Genomic DNA, 10,493 nt, shown 5'->3' with positions numbered 1-10,493 from the left:
TTCTTTCTCCTCCTCCTCTTCTCTCCCTTTCCTTTGTCTTTCTTCCCCTCCTCCTGTTCTTCCTTCTCCTCCCCTTCTTCCTCCATTCTCCCTCCTCCTCCTCCTCCTCCTCCTCCTCCTCCTCCTATCCTTCCTTTTTTCCCTCCTCCCCCTCTTCCTCCTCCTCTTCTTATTCTTCCGCCTCTTCGTCTTGCTCCTCTTGCTCCTCTTGTTGCATTTCTTCTTTTCCCACTTTCTCCTCTTCCTTCTGGACTGCAGTAGTCCAAACTGCTGTCCAAATTAGTGGTGGGCATTGAGGCTTTATAATCCCCGTGATCTGAGCCAGCATTTGAATCATGGTCCCCCCCACATCTAAGCCAAACCTTCTAGTCTAGTACTGGCACTCCAGCTGTTCTTGAACTTCAACTTTCATAGGTCTGGCCAGTACAGTTAGTGGCCAAGGGTGATGGGAGTTGCATTCCAAAGACAATGAGAGAATTGCACACACAACCCATTCTGTTTTCACCCCCTTGCACTCTGCCAGCTTGACTTTTTTCATATTCGTCCGTATGCACCTCAGGAGAAAGCCAAACCTCTGGCTTTTCTCTCTTGTGCTGCAGCAGCGGCATCTCAATAAGGAGGTTTAAAGTTTAAACTTGGGTTGACATGTTGATTCGGAGAGTGGCAATGTCATCCATCATTTGATTCCCTGATAACCAAACAAGTTTCATTGCCAACGCTTTCCTTTCTCTTTCCTCTAGACAGGGTTGTGCATAGTCTTGTAAATGAAAACTTGGAGACAGAAATCTTTTAAATTCTATCATCTCCACCACTCTGTGTTAAAGTAATAACTATAAACAATATAGATACAATTGAAACAACAACAACACAGAATTTCATATACTCTTCCAAGTCAACAAGATGCCAACATTTGGTGATGGCTTGTCGGATGTTTGGACTGAAAGCCTGTGCCGATCAAATATTGTCACGAAAGGACTGAGAAGGTATTTCTACATTGTGGAAATTTATTTTAAATGTCATTTATTTTTTGCTATTTTAAATTTTTGGCATCGGCTTTGGTAGACTTGAACCTCCTTCTTCAGATACATTCTGAGTTTCTCTCCAGTTACTCTACCAATGAATATTTAAACGTGCAAAAATAATCAATCTACATTGCTGGGTTTTTCTCATTCCTGAACCCTCTCCTTTCTCAGCAACAATTGCTTTCAAGATTATGGGCACATTCACTTTGCATTTGTAAAAAGGCAGATAATTTTAATAGACACCACTTCTAAACCCTGAAGCTATAATATGCCTTATAACCTTGAGGAAAAGGGAGGAATTGAAGGGGGGAATGAATGGTAATAGCCCTGCAGGATTGCTTTCAGATAGATAGATAGATAGATAGATAGATAGATAGATAGATAGAGATATATAGCATAGAGACAATTTTTATCACACAGAACTACAGTGCTAAGGATTTCAGGAGAGATGGCACCAATGAAGGCAACAAAGCAAAACAAAGCAAAGCAGGTTTCAGTAGATCTGAGGAAGAAATGTCAGGGATTATTGGCATTCTCTCATTCTTGCTTTCGCCTGAATGGTGAAAGATCAAGATGTCCTTTTTCAAGGGGAGGCCTGTACTTCTGTGGCAGAGCACCACTTTGTGAGCAGAAGGTCAAAGATTCAACCGCAGCATCTCCAGGGGTCCTTTCCTGCCGCACAATTACGGCAAGAGACTTCCATTTTTAACTGCCAGGGCAACATCCCATGGAATCCTGGGGCGCACTGTTTAAGAAGAAGTGCTTGGAATCCCAAATTTAGAAATTAGAGGTCATTGCTTTGGCCTCAGAGCGGGAAAAGAGCAGCCAAGTACAGCTTTTGCCCAGCATCTGGTGAGAGATCCTTCCCCCATGCTCCAGTTGCCGTTCCTGCCAGGCATAGCTCCATTGTGCCTTGGCACCGCAGCTACTGCTCCATGTTCCAACTGCCATCATATTGGCAAATCTTGCCAAGAAAACCCTATGATAGATTCACCAGAGTCACCATAAGTCAGAAACAACTTAAAGGCGCACAGCACAGAACAACCTTTCTTTTCAAAAGTAGTGCAAAAGCGGAAACAATGCTATGGATGTTTCTGGGTGTATCTTCCAACAATATCTAGTCGCTTAAAAAAATTACTTTCGGCACTTAGAGACAGAGAGCCTGGGAAAAACTTCCAGGACATCTGAAACTGATCTGAGCACGTTTGGGTGAGACCCATAGGGGTTTTGAGGCTCAAACATGCTTCGTATGTGAATGAGTGGGGAAAAAAATCGATGTGGATTAATGTCTCCTATCTCCACAATGTATTTTATCTTCTTCCCAGAGCAGAATTCCAAAGTAGCCCAGCGAAAACCAACAAAGATTGATGAGATAAGCTTTCTAAATGTCAAAAATGGGTTTGTCTTGACTTGGGCTTCCATTCTTTCCACACTTAAGGGTGCCGGACACAATTCAAAGTGTTAGTTATTATGACCTATAAAGTCCTATATGGACCAGGTCCAGGCTATCTGGGAGACCGCATCTTTCTATATGAGTCGGCCCTGACTCTCCTTGTCCAGGCTAAAGCCTTTTAATACAGACAGGCTTTTAGCAGTAGCAATAGCATTTACATTTCTATACCGCTTCATAGTGAACAAACGGTTTACAATCTGTAAGCCAATTGCCCCAAACAAGCTGGGTACGGCTTTTTACGACCTACGAAAGGATGGAAGGCTGAGTCAACCTTGGAGCCCCTGGGATCGAACTTACAACCTTGTGGCTGCAGTAGCTGCATTTAACCCCGGCACCATTTTGGCTCCTTTTAAAACAGAAAGTTTTAAAAGAATGGGCTGGGGATGCTGTACTGTTTTAAGTCAATTTTAAAGAGCTTTTTCATCTTCATAACTGCATTTTACTCTTTTGACTTGAAGGTGAATTGTTTTGATATTGCATGTGTGTTGCGTGCTTTCAAGTCGTCTCCGACTTACGGCGATCCTAAGGCGAACATGTCACGGGCTTTTCTTGGCAAGATTTGTTCCGAGGAGGTTTGCCATTGTCTTCCCCGGAGGCTGAGAGAGTGTGACTTGCCCAAGGTCATCCAATGGGTTTTATGGCCAAGCTGGAAATTGAACCCAGGTCTCCAAAGTCGTAGTCCAACGCTCAAACCATTATGGCTCTCTGTAAATACTTTTAATTCTATTTTCATGTTTGAGGAGTGCAGAATTGTCATTTGGGATGTCATTTTGCACCCCTTTCAGTTCCCATTTGGGAGGTCATTTTGCACCTCTCTGTTTGTGCATCCACCACAGTCTAAAGCTGCACCAGATTTAAGAGGCTCCATGTCATTTACTCCTACGATGAGCATTGTTTCGAAAAGATTGATCTGCGGGTGTTTCTATCCCCTCCTCCAGTATTTAGAGGCCCTAAAGCTATAGCATACTTAGCTTATGCATAAATCCAGGGCATTGGCAACAGTGGCCCAGGGCATTGGCAACAGCGTGGTTGAAACATATACCCATAAAGAGAAATGAACAGGAACCCTTTGTGAAGTGTTTGCCTGTGATGGAAATTGTTGCCAGAGCATTGTGGATGGAGCTTGAATCTTAATAAGGAATGGATGGAGTGATTGCTTATTGCTTTGATGTGTGTTCCTTCTCTTTGTCAAACTCCTGCCAACCATCGTTCCATCGTTCTCCCTGCTCCCCGCCTCCGTCCCAATAATTTCATTGGAATTCAGCCCAGGACTGGATTATGATGCTTTATCTCTGTCTAGTCTTTTTTTTAAAATATTTCATTTAAAGCTTTCCAAATACAAATTAATCTAGATGTACTCCTAAGCAGGGAAAACTGTGCCGACGTCTGTGTTTATGGCGCTAGAGGAGGCGCAGATGAAACGGCGATAATAGAAAGCAAATATTTGCATCTGCGAGAGGAAATTGCAACAGTGGAAAAAGCGTCCTATTTGCTGATGAGAAAAAAGGGACAGAGAGAAGAACCTAAACACCTCCATTCTCTCTCTCTCTCTCTCTTCTTTGTAAGGGGAATGAGGGGTATTCAGACGGTGAAAATAATCCAGGTAGAATCTGGGTTGAATCTTTGTTGTTCACATGTGCTTTGAATGCATTTGATTAAGTTTGGTGAGGGGCTGTCAAAAATTTAGGTGCAGTACAGACCGCCCCAAAAGAGTGGACTGGAGGTGGCGGGTTTTCCTCTGGAGGAACGCCACAGCAGCCAAACTGTGCAGCATCCCTCCATCCCTAAAAGAACCCTGAAAACCCGGGTTCTTCTTCGAATGCCTTGCGGACGTCACGAGTGCGCCATTGGTGTGCTAGAGTTAGGGACCGTGTGGTTGGTGTGTTGTCCCTAACCTAGAATCGCCACCTGGATGCCGCTTTCTGGCAGTATGTATCGGGCCGTACTTAACATGGGATAATGATAATCCATGTTGGGTTCCCCCCACTGACATTTTCTAAAAATGCACATTCTCAGATGTGTGAATATCTGATGCGAATAGACCTGGGATACACAGCAGAGGTGGGAATCATGTGCTCCCATGTCATTGGACTGCAGTTCCAAGCAATCCTCACCACACTCACTATTCTGCATAAGGCCAATGGGAGTTGTAGTCCAGCAACATCTGGAAGAGTCCACAATTCCCATCCCTGACGGGATACAACATGGTTCTCTGTATACAGAGGATAGCTGTTCCTCTACCATTTGGCCTTTGCAGATGGTTGGGAATTTCATTTGGTTGGGATTTTTCCACCCAATAAGAACTTGCCCAATTTTGCAAACCTTTTCCTAAACCCAGGGGAAAGAATTTGAAACTTAAAGAAAGCTTGGGAAAAAGTGAAAACAGCTAATCTGATCTTTGCAGAGGCTGTCCCATGTCCATTTTTAAAATTTGATTAAATTCAATCCCATTTAGAAGATGATTTAAAAGAAAATACTGCCCCGCCATTATAATACAAAGAGAAGGCAATGTGATGTAGTGGTCTGAATGTTGGATTAGGACTTTAGGAGACCAAGGTTTGAATTCCCCCTCAGCCACAGAAAGCCACTGGATAACTTTGATCAAGTCACACTCTCTCAACCTTAGAGGAAGGCAATGGCAAACCTCCAAATAAATTCCACCCAGAAAATGCTATGATATAGTTGCCATAGGTTACAATTGGCCTCCAGCGATATCTTTGTGCATTTTGGGTTGAACAAAGGTATCACTGTTGTGTAGATTTTGAATGTTATTGCACACCCTGCAGAAGTGAGTGACTTTTGCTGTAGCGTACCCAGCAGCTTCATAGGAAAGCAGGTTTTGCATAATGTAGGATTAAGTGTGTTGGTGAAGCAGACAAAGGAGCTTCAAAGGAACATCCCTACCAGCTGTTCAGAGTGAGATCCGTGTGGCATGCTGCCACTCTGATGATGCTCTCTGCTCCCACAATAGCGTTTCAGCAAAAGATTTTCTCATAGTTACCCCCTAAAAGAACAACTAGCTCACAATGAAAGGTGCCAACTTGGAGAAATGTTTGCCCGAGGCAACGATTCAACAGGTGCTTAGTAATCAGCCGCAGAAGGGATTTGGAGAAATGCATCACGCTTTGCAATAAGAACGTGAGCCAAATTGCTGAGCAGAAAGGTGGGCGGTATGGTGTACAAAGCTCATTTTGCACCACGTATTCATGGACCCAGTTGCCTCCCCTTCTCGGCTCTGCTAATATGCTTTTCGGCTCCTTGTGCATTCCTCTTTCTGACTGCTTTTTAATCCTTAGTAAACCCTTCATCAAGCGAGTTCCCAAGGCATTGTACAACTGTTAAAAAAAACAAAAGAAAACGGTAACATGGCTGAAATCGCAATTCATCACTGGGATCGGGCACAGCAATAAAAAATGAATAAACATGAAGCAATGCAGCACCATAAAATGCAGTGCAAAACAGACAGATGGAACTATGTATTTATTTGGTTGCTGTGTGCCTTCAAGTCACTTCTGACTTATGGGGACTCTGAGACAATCCTTGTTGTAGTGTTGTGAGCCTTCAAGGTGTTTCAGACTTATGGTGACCCTAAGGCATGGAGCTTTCTTGGCAAGATTTGTTCAGCGTAGGCTTGCCATTGTCTTCCCTTGAGGCTGAGAGCATCTGATTTGCCCAGAAGGGGTTGCCCTTGCCTTCCTCTGAGGCTGAGAGAGTGTGACTTGCCCATGGTCACCCACTGGGTTTCCGTGGCCAAGCTAGGAATTCAACCCTGGTCTCCAGAGTTGTAGTCCAGCACTCAAACCACTAAGCTACGCTGGCTCTAAGACAATCCTATCGTGGGGTTTTCTTGGTAAGATTTGTTAAGCGGAGGTTTGCTTTTGCCTTCTTATCCGACTAAGTGTGTGACTTGACCAAGCCATCCAATGGGCTTCCATGGCCAAGCAGGGATCCGAACCCTTATCTCCCAAAGTCCTAGACTAACACTCAAACCATTGCACTACACTGGCTTATTTTCTATCCTGCCTTTCTCTTGGCATGGGTCAAGAAGGAATGAGATCTAAGGCACCTAATAACAACTATCTAGACCTGTCTTGATGGGGTGTAGGATGCCATGATCTGGTATGAGATGCTTTCTGTCTGGGCATGGAGGCATGCAATAAAATCCCTATTTAAAAGTTTACATCCCAGGCCTAGCTCAGGAGGAAAAGATGGGAAAGGGCAATGCAATAATCTCCTAAGGCTGAGGTCCTTGTATAAATCATGCAAAATTGTACTTTAAAGTACATAATTTGGCATCATATTATGATGCAACATGTTTAAAGATGATTGCACAGTGGCTCAATGTATGTCTAAGTGCACCATGATATGTAATTGAGCAAAAACGTGCCATCGATTCCACTGACATTACCTTAGCTTAGTGAAAATGAATTTCAAAGACTCATAAGTGCTTGCAAAGTACAACCCATGTATTACTGCTATCATGTCAATTTGGAGAGAGCCTTAAGAATTGCTTTCATCATTTATTTATAACAATAGCTTGCCATTAGTTGGTGAAGTCTTAAATTAGATTGGCCATAATATTAATACGTTTGTACAAGCTGCGACTAATGAGACTTGTATTTCTCTACCTGCTCTTTTATCCCAACTAGGGCAGCCCCTTCATCGGCTTCAACAGAATCAGCTAATCTCTTTCATCAATTCCAACATCTACAATAATGCTACAGAGTCAGATCTAACATCTTTCAAGCTATTAATATAGGAAAGCTAGAAATGGAAAAGCTTGCTATCACAGAGTGGCTTGCTAATGATAAAGAGAGATGGAAATGAAGGTAACAGTTCCAAAACCAGGAAGGGGAGAATGATCCTATTTCATCTCAGATGTGAAGAGAAATCTTTTCACAGAATCCAGCATGCTCACATGAAAGAAAATCGTGAGAAGATGTCATATCAGTTCTATCTGACACCTTTTTGAGCCATGACTATGAGGACCGTGAAGATCAATGCTGGCAATGCGGTAACCACAAAGCTGGTTTCGTAGAGTTTGCTGGAAATGTCGTCTATGAAAAGGGAAATGTTTATATAGATTGAGTCTCCCTTACTCCAAAATCTAAAATTCAAAATCTCCCCAAATCCAAAATTGTCTGCATGGGTGGCTAAAGTAGTGACACTTTTTCTGATGGTTCAATGTGCACATACTTTGTTTCATGCATAAAATCATTTAACGCCCTGTATATAAAAATTACCTTTAGGCTATGTGTATAAAATGGATATAAAACATAAATGAATTTCATGGTTAGACTTGTGTATGTAGACACAAATATTCCAAAATCTGGGGGGGGGGGATCTGACATTGAAAACACTTCTGATCCCAAACATTTTGGATAAGGGACACTACCCATATTTAACTTTCCTTTATTTTATTCTATTGAGGGAGGGGGGATTTATATATTAAGATATTTATTAGGAAGTTTGTATTTTGTGTGCCTTGTGAGCCTCTAACTGTTCTGCTTGGTTTATTTAGATCATGGTTAGAAAACTGCAACCCTCCAGATTTTGTTGAAATGTTTAAAATCATAGAGCTGGAAGGCACCACAAGGGACATCTAGTGCAACCCCAATCTGCCATGCAGGAAGACACAAGCACCCAGCATTCTTCTTTTTTAGCTATACTGGCTAGGGATGGTAGAAGGTGCCGGTCAACAACATTTGGAGGACCACATGATTCCAACCTCTGATGCAGAGGAACAGACAGATCCAGGAGCATTTGGTGGCTCTCATGTCAGTGGAACTGTGAGTCCATTCCAGGTTTTCACACAGGCTTCAAAGGAGATCTCCATATTGCCAAACCCCTTTCCCTAAATAGCTCCAGCATCTTGGAGAGCTCATTTAAAGCTAGCTAAAACCAGGGATGGATTCACCACACCACTGACAGGAGAGCCACTGGTCACCACTAGATAGATGCTCTCCATGAAAAAAGGGATATGTCTGTGTTAAGATTCTGTTGACTAAAAACAACAGAATCATGGAGTTGGAAATTGGAAGTCCAACCCCTTGCCATGCAGGAATCCACAATCAAAGCATCTCTGACAGTTGGCCATCCAGCCTCTGTTTAAAAACCTCCAAAGAAGGAGACTCCACTATTTTCCACTATCAAACAGCTCTTACTGTAAAGAAGTTCTTCCTAATGTTTAGGTGGGATCCCTTTTCCTCTACAGTAGTTTGAATCCCCTCAATGCTCTGGTGCCCCAAACAAATTTCCATTCCCAGAATTTCATAGCATGGAGCCATGCCCATTCAAGTGGTGTCAAACTGGATCGTTGCAGATGCAGCCTTTGTCCTCAGCTTGCTTCAGCTGTTGCAAACTGAGTTCAAAATGCAAAATAGACTCGGTCAAAAACAAACTGTTGCAGCCCCTTCAAGCTTGGCATGTTCTTCCTCACGAATCACTATTGCCATCCTCACCACACCTGCGTCCTGGTTTTCATCTGTGAAAGTTTGCTGAGCGTGGGCCTTCCAGATCTCTACATCCTTCTGCGAGTGGAAAACAAAACTTGCTCAAACTGGATTATTGATACGGATCAACACGGTTGCCCGCCGTTTCAGACTCTCTTTGGGAATTGTGGGGATGGGGAAAGGTTGTGATGAGCACCTGCACTTTCAAATGTACCTATGATATCCGTCGCCTGCCAACCGAGAGACACAGCTGAGGGATTCAGGATGAACCGCCAGAAGCTGGCACTGTCTTCTAACGGTAAGACCAACCCTGGATGTTAAAGCTGATGCTCGGAAATCCCTTAAGGATTTCATGAAAGCGTGTCTTGCATTTCCGCGGAGTTTGGGGCTGGGTCAAAAGGTGCATCTCTCTGGGTTGTCATTCTGTTTCCACACTGTTCTCCTTAAAGGATAGCAGCCAGTTAATTATGTATGATGAACTCTGTCTTCCACTTGGCAGCCTTAATTGGATTTTTCATATTGCTTGCTTGTTTTGCCAGATGTCTTCCTCGCTCAATTTTTCCGTGATGGAATTGGGAGTTTGGAGAGCAAACACAAACTTTGTTTCATGTGTGTGTGTCTGTGCCATTAGCAGAACTGTTTGCTTCTGGTGTTTGCTTGTTAGAAGGAGCAATCCCAGGAGAAAGCTGGGGACACGGTCAACTCGGATGGCTTTTGATTTCATCAGGCTGGATTGGCCCTTGATTCGAAAAGAACCAGAAATAGTTTGTTTGCCTTCATCCTTGGGTCAGGGCAAAGCCAGAAAAGCCAGACAGTAACAAAACACACTCAGCCTCTGAGATGGCTGGCATTCGGTATTGCAGTTACTGATTTGTAACCTAGAGTTATGGATCTTTAAAGTGAGAATCATCCCAGCAATTGTATTTCCCATCATCATGCAGAGATGCGAGAGCTGGACAGTAAAAAAGAAAAAGGTCGATAGGAAGAAAATCAATTCAGTTGAAATGTGGTGCTGGAGAAAAGTACTGAGAATACAATGGACAGCGAATAAGACAAACAAATGGGTTCTAGAACAGATCAAGGCAGAATTCTTGCTGGAAGCCAAGATGACTGAGTTGAGGCTTTTGTATTTTGGCCATATCATGAGGGAAATTGAATCATTAGAAAAGGCAATGATGCTAGGAAAGGTGGAAGGCAGTAGAAAGAGAGGAAAACCACATGCCAAATGGTTAAACTTAATCAGTGAGGATGCAGGCCTGGATCTGCAGGACCTGATCAGAGAGGTTGAGGACGGAGGGTCATGGAGATGTCTCATCCACATTATTTTTCATCATCATAACTGCATTTTACTCTTTTGACTTGAAGGTGAATTGTTTTGATATTGCGTGTGTGTTGCGTGCTTTCAAGTCGTCTCCGACTTACGGCGATCCTAAGGCGAACATGTCACAGGCTTTTCTTGGCAAGATTTGTTCCAAGGAGGTTTGCCATTGTCTTCCCCTGAGGCTGAAAGAGCATGACTTGCCCAAGGTCACCCAATGGGTTTTATGGCCAAGCTGGAAATCGAAT

Source organism: Sceloporus undulatus, chromosome 8 (assembly GCF_019175285.1).
Source record: "Sceloporus undulatus isolate JIND9_A2432 ecotype Alabama chromosome 8, SceUnd_v1.1, whole genome shotgun sequence".
In the NCBI taxonomy this organism is placed as follows: Eukaryota; Metazoa; Chordata; class Lepidosauria; order Squamata; family Phrynosomatidae; genus Sceloporus; species Sceloporus undulatus.
This window is presented reverse-complemented; position numbering follows the sequence as displayed.